Here is a 17,051-nt window from a genome sequence, read left to right as displayed (position 1 = left end):
TGCTAATGCATCAATTACATAGTGTCAAAAAAGACTTGCAACAACGTACTATAACATTGCAACCAAACATACCTAAATGGTGGATGAGAGCCAAGTTCCCCGACCCATAGGTTTCGGTGTTACTCCTTCCCCCGGAAGAAGGAGTAACACCGAAACCTATGGGTCGGGGAACTTGGCTCTCATCCACCATTTAGGTATGTTTGGTTGCAATGTTATAGTACGTTGTTGCAAGTCTTTTTTGACACTATGTAATTGATGCATTAGCAACGGGCACTCAATAGGTAGCAGTATACTTTAGTTCTATGTCATATTGGCTTGTAGCCTTCCATGTGCTGTGTGTTGAATTCTAGCATGTGCCACCATATACCTACTTTAGGGTGAGGGCGCCATCTATTGGCACTCACCATTACTTGTCTCTGCTATTTTTAATCTAACATTGTTTGTCTGCTTTTGAGCAATTTTCTATTAATAAAGTATACAATTTTTACCATTCCCATTCAGTCGTTGTACAGAAATTTCTCTCTTTTTTGCCTATAGTTATCTGTATATGGCTCTGTCCATATTGTGAATATGGCACGGGATTGTCCGTGCTCTTTGGTATTGTTTATTTAGACCTGGAAAGAGACAGACCGGGAAAGAGAAAGACCTGAAACGAGACAGACTTGGAACGAGATAGAGTTGGAACGAGACAGTCGGGGAAAGAGACAGACCTAGAATGAGGCAGACCTGGAAAGAGACAAACAGGGAAAGAAACAGAAGGGGAAAGAGACAGATGGGGAAAGAGACACACGGGGGAAAGAGACACACGGGGAAAGAGACAGACGGGAAAGAGACAGATGGGAAAGAGACAGACGGGAAAGAGACAGATGAGGAAAGAGACAGACCTGGAACCAGACAGACCTGGAAAGAGACAGACAGGGAAAGAGACAGACGGGGAAGGAGACAGACAGAGAAAGAGACAGACAGGGAAGGAGACAGACGGGGAAAGAGACAGACGGGAAAAGTGACAGATGGGGAAAGTGACAGATGGGGAAAGTGACAGACGTGGAAAGAGATAGAGAGAGACAGACAGACACAGATAGAGAGACAGACAGAGAGAGACAGACAGACACACAGACAAACACACACAGAGAGCTAGACACAGAGACATAGTGTTACGGGGGGCTGTCTGATAATAAAACCTAAAGGAATATCAGACAGTCAGGGTCCACCATGCAAAGACTCTGCTGCAGACTATGGCAGAGTGCAATACCTCTGTTAAACTCACAGAGGAATATAATTATTAAATAAGGCAATTCCTCCCTTACTTGGAGGGTGTGTGGAATGGTCTCTGTTAATGATCACAGAGACAAAAGCAGTGAGTGTGAAATGGCACCTACCTAGGTCCGTTCCTCTAGTGGTGCCAGGAGACGGACAGCAGCATAAGCCGCACAAAGCTCCTACCTGCGTTCGCTCCACTAGTGTGCGAGGACACGAACCACTAGATATGGCACCTGCCTAGGTCCGCTCTTCTAGTGGTGCAAAAGAGACGGACAGCAGCGTCAGCCGCACAAAGCTCCTACCTGCGTTCGCTCCACTAGTGTGCGAGGACACGAACCACTAGATATGGCACCTGCCTAGGTCCGCTCTTCTAGTGGTGCAAAAGAGACGAACAGCAGCATAAGCCGCACAAAGCTCCTACCTCTGTTCGCTCCCCTAGTGTGCGAGGATACGAACAACTGCCAGACGCAGTATAAGGAACGTTACCCTAGCTGCAACGTCCACCTAAGAGTAGAATCACAAGGCCCAGCCGGACCATGTGCCTCAGGCACCTGGCTATGTCCGCTCCACTAAGAGGTAAGGATACGGACTCCAGCCGAAGCTGTAAGGTATAAGAACGCTACCCTGCCGGTAGCGCTCACCTAACATAGACAGAGAGATGCCTAGAGGGACGTGCACAGGGCGTCTACCCTCATGCATGAACCAAGAGAGCTGAGCACCGGGCGGCGTGCGTCAGGGTCTTATATAGACTTTGTGCTTCATCCAAGATGGAGGACACCAGAGCCAATCCGCTGCCAGAACGACAGGAATGACGTCACACTGGCCTATCACCGAGCAAAGCGTCACAAGCACATGACCAGCGACCAATCGGCGTAGAAGGTGTCAGAGACATGTGACCTCGTGTCAGCGATGATGTCACCCGCACATGTGCAATGGCTCCAAGATAGGACTAAAGCGGGCTTTACACGCTGCGACATCGCTAATGCGGAGTCGTTGGGGTCACGGAATTCATGACGCACATCCGGCCGCATTAGCGATGCCGTTGCGTGTGACACCGATAAGCGATTTTGCATCGTTGCAAAAACGTGCAAAATCGCTAATCGGCGACATGGGGGTCCATTCTCAAATCTCGTTACTGCAGCAGTAACGAGGTTGTTCCTCGTTCCTGCGGCAGCACACATCGCTGCGTGTGACGCCGCAGGAACGAGGAAGCTCCCCTTACCTGCCTCCCGGCCGCTATGAGGAAGGAAGGAGGTGGGTGGGATGTTATGTCCCGCTCAGCTCCGCCCCTCCGCTGCTATTGGGCGGCGGTTCAGTGACGTCGCTGTGACGCCGCACGGACCGCCCCTTTAGAAAGGAGGCGGTTCGCCCATCACAGCGACGTCGCCGGACAGGTATGTATGTGTGACGGCTGTTGTGCGACACGGGCAGTGATTTGCCCGTGTCGCGCATCAGATGGGGGTGGGTACCCACACTAGCGATATCGGGACCGATATCGCAGTGTGTAAGGTAGCCTTTAGTCTCCAGCGCTTGCACATGTGCAGTAGCAAGAAATCTGAAGATAGTCTCCAGAGCCACAGCAACCATAACACATAGACACAGACAGACACACAGAGACAGACAGTGAAAGAGACAGACAGAGACAGACAGACAGAGACAGACAGAGACTGGGAGAGAGATAGAGACAGTTACTATCCCGGGCAACGCCGAGTACTACAGCTATTATATTATATATACATATATAATGGAGAGACCCTGCCCATCCGCCCCTGGAAGTGAAGTGATCCTCCCCTGTTCATGGCTGGCTGCATGTGAGCGGAGACCCGAACTGCCCAATTAGTGACTTAAATTGGGCTTCAGGTCAAGTCAAAGTCCCAAACCAAACTTTATCTAATGTCTGGATGAACCTGACGAACCAAACTTTCACGGGTCCGCTCATCTCTATATAAGACCCATTCACAGGTCTAAAAAAAAATATTTTTTTGTCATCATCGCAGGTGACTTTGTACTTTTCTGAATCAACTTTTTGTTATGATTTCAAAACTGTATATAGTTTTTCTGTAGCACGTATAGCAGCATCATTATCATAAGGTATAGGAAATATAATGGCGACATTAAGAAAACAGTAATCTACATATCAGAAAAAAAATGCTTCACCACAAAACAGTTTTTATTGAACCAAAATAATTTCACATGCAAAGTAGAAACCAAAATATGAGCAGAAATGAAAAGTGCTTGTCATTAGACTGTAATTGATACGAATTTTCACGGTTGTCCCTATATAACATCCAACAGTAATCTGCCATTATTGAGTCATTCCAAAAATCTTGTAGCAATGTTCCATTACTTTAATGTCCTGGTGAAACCGCTCGCCTTGTTCATCGTTTACATCCCCAAGCTTTAAGGGGAAAAAATCTAAATGTGAATGCAAAAAGTGCATTTTCAGACACATGCGACATCCAAGACACTAGTATGCATTTAGCAGTTCCTCAACACCTTCAATATATTCTGGAAATCTACTTTTTCGTAAGAAGTTTTCACAAATCCACTTGAAGCTTTTCCAAGATCTCAATTCCTTATTATTTAGAGTTCCTTCAAACACATCATCTCTCATAAGCTCTCTGATCTGAGAAACAACAAATACCCCTTCCTTCAGATTTGCTGGTGAAATGCTGGAGAATTTCTGTGAAATGTGCTGGAACCCTTATGACTTTGTATTTGGCTTTCACAAAGTTTTTAATCAATCCCAACTTTATATGTAGTGGAGGAAGAAAGATTTTTGTTTGAGCAATTAAAGGATTATGCTGAACATTGTCTCTACCTGGAGCATAGATGTTTCTCTGTGCACAATCACGACAAACATAATGGTCTACTGTATTTCTACTGTCCCATAAACACAAGAAGCAACAATATTTTGTGAAACCTCCTTGCATTCCCATTAACAGACCAATCACTTTCACATGTCCACAGATATTCCATTGATGATGCTTATATTGTATAGCATCCAAAACAACTCACAGATTCTCATAACTTTCCTTTGGATGACATGAGTGAGCAATGGGGATTGATGGTTTCATGTTTCCATTGTGAGGCAACACTGCTTTCAAATTTCTATGGGATGATTCAATAAACAATCGCCAATCTGCAACAAAATACTCTTGGTTCAGTTTTTCAAAAAGGCCATTCACACTGTTACAGTACAACATTGGTCCATCAACTGTAAAAAATTGTGATAGTGTTACTTCTGTTTTGGTAATAAAACACTTTCACATCATCAAGAAGAAGATTCTTCTGTTTCAACATAGATGCAAGAAGTTCAGCTTTATCTTTTGACAATGAAAGTTCTCTGATGAGATCATTTAATTCATGTTGAGTTAAGTGTTCTGGCTGCTCGGCATCATGTACGTACCATCAGGTACAGTGCCTACAAGTAGTATTCAACCCCCTGCAGATTTAGCAGGTTTGATAAGATGCAAATAAGTTAGAGCCTGCAAACTTCAAACAAGAGCAGGATTTATTAACAGATGCATAAATCTTACAAACCAACAAGTTATGTTGCTCAGTTAAATTTTAATAAATTTTCAACATAAAAGTGTGGGTCAATTATTATTCAACCCCTAGGTTTAATATTTTGTGGAATAACCCTTGTTTGCAATTACAGCTAATAATCGTCTTTTATAAGACCTGATCAGGCCGGCACAGGTCTCTGGAGTTATCTTGGCCCACTCCTCCATGCAGATCTTCTCCAAGTTATCTAGGTTCTTTGGGTGTCTCATGTGGACTTTAATCTTGAGCTCCTTCCACAAGTTTTCAATTGGGTTAAGGTCAGGAGACTGACTAGGCCACTGCAACACCTTGATTTTTTCCCTCTTGAACCAGGCCTTGGTTTTCTTGGCTGTGTGCTTTGGGTCGTTGTCTTGTCGGAAGATGAAATGACGACCCATCTTAAGATCCTTGATGGAGGAGCGGAGGTTCTTGGCCAAAATCTCCAGGTAGGCCGTGCTATCCATCTTCCCATGGATGCGGACCAGATGGCAAGGCCCCTTGGCTGAGAAACAGCCCCACAGCATGATGCTGCCACCACCATGCTTGACTGTAGGGATGGTATTCTTGGGGTCGTATGCAGTGTCATCCAGTCTCCAAACGTCACGTGTGTGGTTGGCACCAAAGATCTCGATCTTGGTCTCATCAGACCAGAGAACCTTGAACCAGTCTGTCTCAGAGTCCTCCAAGTGATCATGAGCAAACTGTAGACGAGCCTTGACATGACGCTTTGAAAGTAAAGGTACCTTACGGGCTCGTCTGGAACGGAGACCATTGCGGTGAAGTATGTTACTTATGGTATTGACTGAAATCAATGTCCCCACTGCCATGAGATCTTCCCGGAGCTCCTTCCTTGTTGTCGTTGGGTTAGCCTTGACTCTTCGGACAAGCCTGGCCTCGGCACGGGTGGAAACATTCAAAGGCTGTCCAGGCTGTGGAAGGCTAACAGTAGTTCCATAAGCCTTCCACTTCCGGATGATGCTCCCAACAGTGGAGACAGGTAGGCCCAACTCCTTGGAAAGGGTTTTGTACCCCTTGCCAGCCTTGTGACCCTCCACTATCTTGTCTCTGATGGCCTTGGAATGCTCCTTTGTCTTTCCCATGTTGACCAAGTATGAGTGTTGTTCACAAGTTTGGGGAGGGTCTTAATTAGTCAGAAAAGGCTGGAAAAAGAGATAATTAATCCAAACATGTGAAGCTCATTGTTCTTTGTGCCTGAAATACTTCTTAATACTTTAGGGGAACCAAAAAGAATTCTGGTGGTTTGAGGGGTTGAATAATAAATGACCCTCTGAATAAACTTTTCACAATTTAAAAAAAAAAAAAAAAAAAAGAAATAACATTCTTTTTTGCTGCAGTGCATTTCACACTTCCAGGCTGATGTACAGTCCAAATGTCACAATGCCAAGTTAATTTCGAATGTGTAAACCTGCTAAATCTGCAGGGGGTTGAATACTACTTATATGCACTGTACATACTCATCTTGACTTGAGGTCTCCATGTCTTCGCCAGTAGCTTCAGCTTCACAGTCTTCATATTCTATTTCATTTTTCATCCAATCCAGACAACGGTGGTACAGGAGCTAGCACGGTACCATCACATGGAACTGGCCTAATCACAATTCAAGTTCAGGGTAATTAATCTTATGTTTTGTAGAAAAGCCCTTCAGTTTGACAAAACAAAAGTAGCAGTCATCACTATGATATTTGGGTTCTCTCCCAATCATGGGAACAGCAAATGGCATTGCCACTTTCCTCATATTCAACCAGTGTTGAAGACCATTTGAACAACTTGAGCATATCACATGAGGGGCCCAGCATACATTGAAGATGCAGAAATAACGTAATAACAAAAATGCCTCTATCTCAGAAACTTTATGTGATAGAGCAAAACTAAGCAGATTTTTAGAATCAGCACATCAAACTCTATAAAACAGACATATTACCTTTGCTGATGATATTTTTGTGTTGACCATTAGCCTGAACTAGTGTACACTGGGGTCAGTGAGAGATTGCAGCAGTTATGTGGGTAGCTGTGTACTAAATGCAGTTACAGGATTCTTGTCATGCTTTCTGATTTCAGCAAAGAGGAAAAGATGAATGAATAATACAAACACCGCCATATTTTCCTCCTCTTTTTGTTTTCTTGCAACTCTCTCACTAAGGCCGGCTTCACACTTGCGAGTGAGTCAGCGAGTCTCGCATCGGCATCACCCGGCAGGGCAGCACACTCTCTGGACAGGAGCGTCTCAGCTGCATACAAATACATGCAGCCAACCCGCTCCTGTCAGGAGAGTTTGTGGCCATGCTGGGTGATGCCGATGCGAGACTAACAAGTGGAAACCAGCCTAATTCTTACTGAATAGATATGAGTACTGCAGCTGTGGTTAGTGAAATTAAATGATTCATGAATGGTCTAAAAGTCATGCAGCAACTCTTTGATTATAGGAAGGGAGCAAAGTACAGTAAGGGTTAAGCCAATTATGGTGATAACATCATGTCCATGATGTGGTCCAGAGTAGAGTTGAGCGCGGTTCGTGGTTCGTGGTTCTCCAGTTCGCGGTTCGAGTAATTTTGGGGGCTGTTCTAGATCGAACTAGAACTCGAGCTTTTTGCTAAAAGCTCGATAGTTCTAGTTACGTTCGAGAACGGTTCTAGCAGCAAAAAGCCAAGCTAATTACTAGCTGGCTTTTCGCTGTAATAGTGTAAGTCACTCTGTGACTCACACTATTTTGAAATTTCAGCGTATAGTCTGCGGGAACAGCACGTTCAGATCACTGCTGCTGGGATAATGGCGATCGCCATTTTTTTTTTTCTGTTCTTCCTTCCCTCCCTAAGCGCGCGTGTAGTGGGGCGGGCCAGTATGTCAGCCAATCCCAGACACACACACAGCTAAGTGGACTTTTAGCCAGAGAAGCAATGGCATGTGTGATAGGATGTCCATATCACATGTCCTTGCATTATAAAAAGGGACATTTTGTTCCATCACGGCATTATCTGCCTTCTGCGTCTGGGTGTCAGTCACCGCAGGTACAGCTCCTGTCGCCGATACTGCTGTGTAAAATCTACACACAGCGCTATACAGAATAGGGATAGAAGTTTCTTTCAGCCCTTGTAAGGTCTAATAACAGCAGGCTCAGAGCCATAGGTGACAGTCAGGTCCGTGGAAAGAGGTTTTAACAGCTACAGATAAGAGCGTCTGTGTAGCTAAGGTCAGGGAGTTCCTTGCTGCATTTCACCATTAGGAGGGATAGAAAGTGAGGCTTCCTTTCCTGTACACTGACCCACAACCCGGCCACTGTACCCTCCTGCCCTTTGCACACTCAAGCTCATTGTTACTAAGCTATTATACTAGCAAACACTGAGTAAACTTAGTGGAATCCTAAAAGTGGCTGTTGGACTTCCATTAGTGTTCCACTAGAGCAAATCTATTTGCAGCACCTATGCATTGCACACTCAAGCTCATTGTTACTAAGCCATTATACTAGCAAACACTGAGTAAACTTAGTGGCATCCTAAAAGTGGCTGTTGGACTTCCATTAGTGTCCCACTAGTGCAAATCTATTTGCAGCACCACTGCATTGCACACTCAAGCTCATTGTTACTAAGCCATTATAATACCAAACACTGAGGAAACTTAGTGGCATCCTAAAAGTGGCTGTTGGACTTCCATTAGTGTCCCACTAGTGCAAATCTATTTGCAGCACCTCTGCATTGCACACACAAGCTCATTTTTAGTAAGCCATTATACTAGCAAACACTGAGTAAATTTAGTGGCATCAAAAAGTGGCTGTTGTACTCCATTTGTGCCCCACTGGTGCCAAGCTATTTCTAGCACCTCTGCATCACACCCTCATGCACATTTTACAACGCTATTTTTATAGCAAACTCAGGGAATTCCTTGCTGCATTTCATCATTAGGAGGGATAGAAAGTGAGGCTTCCTTTACTGTCCTGGTACACACAGAACACGGCCACTGTACCCACCTGCCCACTTTTGCCACGCTATTTAATTTGCCCAAAGAGCTGACACTTTTTCTGCCATCCTAAAATTGTCTGGAATACTAAGTTATTGTTCCTTTGCTGCCAAGCAAGGTACAACACCTGTGCATTCTACACTCCTTTCCATTTGTGGAACGCAATAATTAACTGCAGGTAGTCCAGCCAATCTTTCACGAAGGTGCAGGCGTGGATATAATGTTTCCTTCATCCAATGGTGGTTCTCTCGATGTCTGACAGCTCAACAATACCATCTGTTAGCAGTTAAAAAACAAGTGACCACCTGCCAATCACACTTCCTGCTTACGGGTAACGGGGTAGAAGTTCAGTGTGAAAAAGCATGTGTGACTGCTGTCCCCACAGTCACAGAGGATGAAGAGCACGCAGATGCACGTGATAGGGTAGGTGGTGGTTGCACAGCCCCGCTAGGCCGCATTTTAGCACAGTGAAATTCCCTTTGCGACTTATGCTTCATTTTAAGTCTTGTATTTGGTGGGATCCACAGTATGCAGCAAAACCACGCAACATGAAAAGCACTGTTTGCAGTTGGGTTCATAAATGATTGTTTCACTTTCCCAAAACAAACAATAAGAACTATGCATTAAATTGAAATAATAGAACAATCTATTCAGTTGCCTACTGCTTTCTAAGCCCTCTGCGTAGCAGCAGTAATTGTGTTTGTGTGTGTGTGTGTGTGTGTGTGCGAAGACAACTTACTAGTGGCACATCACAAGAGCTTCCCAGTTAGCTACCTAAACATAGACAAAACACATCACCCACCCTGAATACCCTTGTTAGCTGAAGCCTCACAGATAAGGCAGATGATAACAGTGTGAATGCAAACCACACAGCTCTGCAACACAGTCATGTAAATATTGAAAAGCAGCATTCAATGCAAACATGTGTCGCTGTCCCTCTATGATTTAAACTGTACATGACAATTTGACAGTGCAGAGGCAGCAAGTATGATTGTCTATATAGTCGTCCTACCCAGAACAGATATGTGTTTTCATAATAAAACAAAGTATTGCGTGCACGCATTACTGTCTGGGCACAGCCTACCATACCCGGGTAATGTGATGTCCAGTTGCCATAAATACAGACTTTACGCTCCTATCATGGTTAACAGTATAGACAGCACCGGAAGAATGTTGGTCTGTGGCACAGGATGCTGCTAACTGGCGTTACGGTACTCCTCACCAAACTCCAAAATGACTCCCCTCACAATCGAACGAAGTGTTTCCGCAGTTGCTCCTTCCTGTGTGCCGAATTACCCCAGCCGCAGCCTAACTCCAGTTTTTCGCCAACTGAGTATGCTCTGCCTGACTGTGTCATTCCTGAGGCAAAGTCTTAATTTTGGGCTACAGCGCATGCTCGTTTGGACTGTGCCTGAGTCATTCTGCGACCTGCGGCTCAACACACTTACACAGGGCCCTGGTGCTTGACTCACTCTCGGGAGGCCACTAAAACTAACTGCACCCAACATCAGCCCCAGGTGTCCCCTTACACTGCAGTGACGGTCCCCACTGACCGCAATACCGAGAGTGGCGTCACGAAAATACATATAAAGAAGCAACCTAAGTGTGACCAGACTCTTCCTCCACGTGGAGTCCCTCAAGGTAATGCACCAACACAACACCTGTGGGGCTTCACACTGACTGAGAAAAGCCTCTTTGCACAGGTACTTGCACTCCGTGCCGGGTCTAAGTCCTGTGTTGTGCCTAGACAGCATGCTGAAGCGGATAGTCTTTTTTTCAGAAATTGTATTTCATGCTACTGAGCATGCTCAGGCACTTACTGCATCAGAGACTAGGTCCGGTAATGAACTCTTTGGCCCTGCCCCTGATGTGGGGGGCCCATATAGACCACAGGGCATCAGGTGTCCTGACAATTTGGCCAGGCCACTCCCAACAGGCTTGCAGAGGCCCGCCCCTATGACTTGTCACCTCATTGTTGTTGGTCAGACAATGACTGTTGAGGTGTTTTGGTTGTGGCAGCCATGAGGTCATCATTCAAGTGGTGGTTCAAAATAGGACGCTAGTTATGCCACTCATGACGTGTCACTCTGCTTTTGTCTCCAGGAGGTGCATTGTGGTCCACCCTGGTTTGGGGCGGACCCAGATTATAAAAGGGGCTGGAGCCAACAAGAAGGTGCCTAGTCTTCTATTATGCTCCGAAAGAGCACACCTCCATGTGTTGAACCCATTGCGGCTTTAGGCCAGAGGTAAGCAGGGATAGGTCATCGATGCAGGCCGCCACCACAGTTGGTAACGCAGAATGTTTAAGACAAGCTCCTGTCCTTCCAGTCCTGCTAGTGCAGCCCAGTGGCATAAACAGGCCTGCTGCCGCTGATGCGCCTGCTGTCCACAGGTGTATCCCCTACGCACACGGACAGCGTAACCAATGGCCCCTGTGTTGTTAACAGGAAGTTCCGGGGCTGGGTGGTCGTGTGGACCCTGTCACGCTAACAGGGCTCCAAGTCTCCAGATCCGAGTGGCGTCTAACTCGGTTCAGGCTACTATTTGTTTGAGAGTTAACCTGCTCTGTATCCTCCACCTAACCTTCCAGTTGCCAACCTCTCCTTCTCCATCTGTGAGCACGGTGGACACCGATTAGCGATTGGGATATCTACCTTTCTCTTTCTTTTCTTCTTAATATTTTTGATATAGCGGTAACATAGTATATACCACCTTATCCAAATCTGCCAGTCCCACCATACCAGATGTTGTTTCTTCAGCAAATGTTAATGTTGCTTAACCACCAAACCCACGGACACAAACTTTTTTGCCCTTTCCAACACACCTGTTCCCCTTTCCACCAGCATCTGTCCTTTTTCAACTCAGGTTGTATATGACCAAAAATGCAACTCTTCAGAGACACCGTACTCAACGCCGTCCTAGCACAGCAGCCAGCCCTCGGTCCCTCAGATGTGGACAAGTAAGACCATTTCCTCCTATCGATGAAAAAGCGTTGAGATTCACTCTGTGCACCACTGGTGTTTAGTGGAAAAGCAGATGTAAGATTGCGTAACACCTTCTGCTGATACTCCTGCATACGTGCGTCCCTTTCTATGGCAGGAGTTATTTCGCAAAATTTTGTGTTGTACCGGGGATCTAACAACAATCTAACAACAATCTAAGGGCGGCTTTGCACGTTACGACATTGCACGTGTGATGTCGGTGGGGTCAAATCGAAAGTAACGCACATCCGGCGTCGCAGTCGATATCGCAACCTGTAAAACCTTTTTGATACGATGAGCGAGCGCAAAAGCGTCGTTATCGTATCATCGCTGCAGTCTCCGACATTTCCATAATGCCGATGGTGCGACTGGTACGATGTTGTTCCTCGCTCCAGCAGCAGCACACATCGCTGTGTGTGAAGTCGCAGGAGCGAGGAAAATCACCTTACCTGCCGCCGGCTGCAATGAGAAGGAAGGAGGTGGGCGGGATGTTTACATCCTGCTCATCTCCGCCCCTCCGCTCCAATTGGCCGCCTGCCGTGTGACGTCACTATGACGCCGCACGACCCACTTCCCTAAGGAAGGAGGCGGGTCGCCGGCCAGAGGGACGTCGCACGGCAGGTAAGTGCGTGTGAAGCTGCCGTAGCGATAATAATCTCTATGGCAACTTTCACTAGATATCGCACGTGCGACGGGGCGGGACTATCGCTGGAGCATCGGTAACACATTGTTACCGATGTCGCAACGTGCAGAGCCCGCCTAACTAATGGGTGTGGCAACCCAGTAGTCAGCATGACTTGGAATTCGTACAATCCGAGGGTCATGTTGTAGGTAGTGCAGCAAGAAGGCGCTCATGTGTCTTAAGCATTCAGGAGGACCAAGTCCTTGGTGTGTTGGTGGCGGAGAGGTGAGAATCGTGCCTTTTTCCTCTGCCCTCTCCCCACAACCTCGCACAACCGAAATGTTAGCTAGCTCTCACTAATCTGCTGAGTCTTCCATGCCCATCACCAGTTCGTCCTCTATTTCTTCCTGGGCTCCTGCACCTTCCTCAACTGTTTTGCTGATACTATGCGCCCTTGATAATCCCTCTCCCCCACCGTACCATGACTGCCGCCAAGGTGCCGCTGACCATCTGGACCTTGTAGATCTTGTTATCCCTTCCGCATATGACTCCTCCAGTACTTCCTCCCTTCCTCTTGGACCAACACCTGACTCCGAATAATGCTTACAGTGTGCTCCATCATGTAGATGACCAAAATTGTCAAGCTGAGAATGTCATCGCCAGTGTTAAACATCTGCGTCGACATTTGTAAACTGTGTAGAATGGTGCATATGTCCTTGATCTGCCACCACTCGAGCAGCGTGATCTGCACCACCTCTGGATCAAGTTAGCCCAGGGTATACATCATAACGTATTTCAGCTGGGCTCTGCGGTCCTGCCACAGACGCTGCAACATGTGCAGATTCAAATTCCTGCGTGTCGGAACATCGTATTTCAGACGTTTAACCGCCAGACCTTAAGACTTCAGGAGCGATGAAAGTTGTTGAGCTACTGGGTGCGAACGATGGAAGTGAGCACATAGCGATCATGCCCGCTGTACAAGGCCATGTAGGCTGGGATGTTGTTTTAAAAATTGCTGGAGAATCAGATTAAACACGTGAGCCATACAAGTCACGTGTGTCCCATTGGCCTGACGAAGGCACGCTGCCATGTTTGCATCATTGCCGCACACGGCTGTTAAGTCACCACCGTAGTCCGCTACGTCAATTTGTACTCCTGTCGCAAGGTGACAACGTGTTCCTTTCGTGCATAGTGCTGATGATGGGAGAGGAGTCGACGCCGGTTATGCTCACCCACTGGGCTGCGTTACCTTGACATATGCAGAACCAATGGCTGAATGCAGGTGGTGGGTATCTCACAGATGAAGTACCATCATTCAGCTACAACCAATGGGAAGACACAACACCCTTTTTTAGGCCCCTCCTGTCTGAAGACCACTGCCAGACATAGCTATGAACCTCTGGTTACTGTTGCTTCCAGTTTAGTTTTATTAGTTTGTGTGCTTGTTACCTGACTACTTTTCCTGCTTGCTGTTTAGGTACCTCGTTGGCCGATTCGCATTTCATCTCTGCTTGTTTTCTGATTAAGTCCTGTCCCTCCCATTCTGTTCCTCTTCCTCAATTAATGTTTTGACCCTGCATGACTACTATTCTCTGGAACTGCAGCCTTCCACAGGTATTGATCAACTTGGGCCCTGTGTCATTCAAAATCACTGTATAGGGGTTAAAGGGTTTCAGGGTTCTGGGGGTCCAGCTTGGTGAGTGGGTTCCCTCTAGCCTAGCCTTTACAGCCCGTCTGAGTGTGTCGATCCAGGCAGGCGTTACACCGTGCCCTCGACAGAAGGACATGTAGGCCGGGATAGTGTTTTAAAAATTGCTGGAGATTCGGATTCAACACGTGAGCCATACAAGGCACGTGTGTCACATTGCCCTGAAGAAGGGCCGCAGACTGTTTTGCATCATTGTCGCATCCGGCATTCCCTGGCTGCTGGTTGAGTGGAGACAACCATTGATGAAACTTGGTCTCACTCTACAGAGCTAACCGTCCACAACTCCTCAGCGGTGTCTCACATTTCCCCTACATTTCAAAGTAAACATTTGACCGCCTGATGGCCTTGAGCTCTGCTGCCAGCATAGTAAGGAGGTGTGTGGGATTCCTTGGGCGCAGTTACAAGGAAGGGTGGCCTGACCACACAGGGTGTGGGCTGAGGTGCAGGAACAACACGAGGTTGATGAGGCAGAAGCAGTGGAGGAACTTGTACATACAGAGGAAGGATTGAAACACACAACTCGTGGGGACGGAAAGACTTGTACAGCAGACACTTCTCCATCTATCACCATAGTTACCCAGTGCCGAGTCAACGACATGTAACGCCCCTGTCCATGCTTACTGTTCCAAGTATCTGTGGTGAAATGCACCCTGTCACACACAGAGTTTCTCAAGGAAGCGGTGATGTTGTTTGCGACCTGCTGTGTTAGCGCGGGCACCCCTTTCTTGGAGAAGGAGTGGCATATGGCCATCGGCTCTTGGGGCACTGCAATGGGCATAAGGTCTCGAAAATCCTCAGTGACAAAATGTTGTAAAGGCAGCCTTTCTGTAGCCAAAACGTTTGAGATGCTGAAACTAAACCTTTTAGGCATGTCATGCACTTCGAAAATCATGTAAAAAACAGCGAAGGGACTCCAACCAGTCTCCCTCGTTTCCACTAATTAGGCCACACACACCCCACTTGACTGTCATCAGTTGACCCCCCTTTTGAAAATGAAAAAGATGCTTTGCATGAAGCACTCTCAAAAATATGCGTGCCTTTCGCCTCCCCTGGGTGACCCAGGGGAAGAAAAGTCCTCTGAGAGCCATGTCCACATTGTCAGTGGACAGACGCTTGTGCTTATCTGTCAGCAGACCCCCAGCAGCACTGAAGACAGGTTCCGAGTGAACGCTGGCTGCAGGACACGACAAGATCCCCAAGGCGTACGTGGCGAGCTCAGGCAATTTGTCGTTTTTGCGTCACGGGCAATTAGTTGCCCGTGGCGCACAAACTCGTTTAACCCCCGTAACACGTACTTACCTTCCGGACGACCTCGCTGTGGGCGACGAACGTCCACTTCCTGGAGTGAGAGGGACGTTCGGCGTCACAGCGACATCACACGGCAGCCAGCCAATAGAAGCGGAGGGGCAGAGATGAGCGGGATGCAAACATTCCGCCCACCTCCTTCCTTCCACATAGCCGGTGGGAGCCGCGGGAGGCAGGTAAGCTGCTGTTCATCGTTCCCGTGGTGTCACATGGAGCAACGTGTTACGGTTGCTGCGAGCACTGGAGACTAAGTCCAGATTTCTTGCTACTGCACATGTGCGAGCACTGGAGACTAAGTCCAGATTTCTTGCTACTGCACATGTGCGAGCGCTGGAGACTAAGTCCAGATTTCTTGCTACTGCACATGTGCGAGCGCCGGAGACTAAGTCCAATCTTGGAGCCATTGCACATGTGCGGGTGACATCATCGCTGACACGAGGTCACATGTCTCTGACACCTTCTATGCCGATTGGTCGCTGGTCATGTGCTTGTGACGTCTTGCTCGGTGATAGGCCAGCATGACGTCACTCCTGTCGTTCTGGCAGCGGATTGGCTCTGGTGTCCTCCATCTTGGATGAGGCACAGAGTCTATATAAGACCCTGACACACGCCGCATGGTGCTCAGTCCTCTTGGTTCATGCATATGAGTAGACGCTCTGTGCGCGTTCCTCTAGGCATTCCTCTGTCTATGCTAGGTGAGCGCTACCGGCAGGGTAGCGTTCTTATACCTTACAGCTTCGGCTGCTGTCCGTATCCTTACCTCTTAGGGGAGCGGACATAGGCAGGTGCCTGAGGCACATGGTCTGGCTGGGCCTTGTGATTCTACTCGTAGGTGGACGTTGCCGTTAGGGTAACGTTCCTTATACTGCGTCTGGCAGTTGTTCGTATCCTCGCACACTAGGGGAGCGAACAGAGGTAGGAGCTTTGTGCGGCTTACGCTGCTGTTCGTCTCTTTTGCACCACTAGAAGAGCGGACCTAGGCAGGTGCCATATCTAGTGGTTCGTGTCCTCGCACACTAGTGGAGCGAACGCAGGTAGGAGCTTTGTGCGGCTTAAGCTGCTGTTCGTCTCTTTTGCACCACTAGAAGAGCGGACCTAGGTAGGTGCCATTTCGCACACATTGCCTTTGTCTCTGTGATTATTAACAGAGATCATTCCACACACCCTCCAAGTAAGGGAGGAATTGCTTTACTTACTTATTATATCCTTCTGTGAGTTAACAGAGGTATTGCACTCTGCCATAGTCTGCAGCAAAGTCTTTGCACGGTGGACCCTGACTGTCTGATACTCCTTTCAGTTATTATCAGACAGCCCCCCGTAACATTAGGACTGAGCCAAGGGTCTGGCAGTTATGGCAGAATATCAGCAGTTACACCGTTACATACAAGTACTTGAGTCACGGCTCAAGAGTATAGAGGATAAACCTCAGACCATGGTGACATCTGCACATGATCCTCGACTTGCTCTGCCAAACAGATATTCTGGCGATGCCAGATCATGTCGTGGTTTCATTAGTCAGTGTCAGATACACCTAGAGGTCAACTCTTCTCGCTTCTCTACGGAGAGGTCCAGAGTAGGCTTTATCATCTCCTTACTTCAGGACAAAGCCTTAGAATGGGCGACTCCCCTATGGGAGCGCTCTGATGTGGTTACTCTG

General features: G+C 47.3%; 1 protein-coding gene across 7 annotated transcripts in view; it reads right to left on the bottom strand.

Moving 5' to 3' along the window:
• The window catches only part of PDE4DIP (phosphodiesterase 4D interacting protein), a 1,984,767-nt gene that overhangs the window by 569,964 nt on the left and 1,397,752 nt on the right, over positions 1 to 17,051 (bottom strand). The window lies entirely within an intron of this gene.

Source organism: Anomaloglossus baeobatrachus, chromosome 8 (genome assembly GCF_048569485.1).
Source record: "Anomaloglossus baeobatrachus isolate aAnoBae1 chromosome 8, aAnoBae1.hap1, whole genome shotgun sequence".
Classification (NCBI taxonomy): Eukaryota; Metazoa; Chordata; class Amphibia; order Anura; family Aromobatidae; genus Anomaloglossus; species Anomaloglossus baeobatrachus.
The sequence above is the reverse complement of the archived record's forward strand: the minus strand, read 5'-3'. Positions and strand labels throughout refer to the sequence as shown.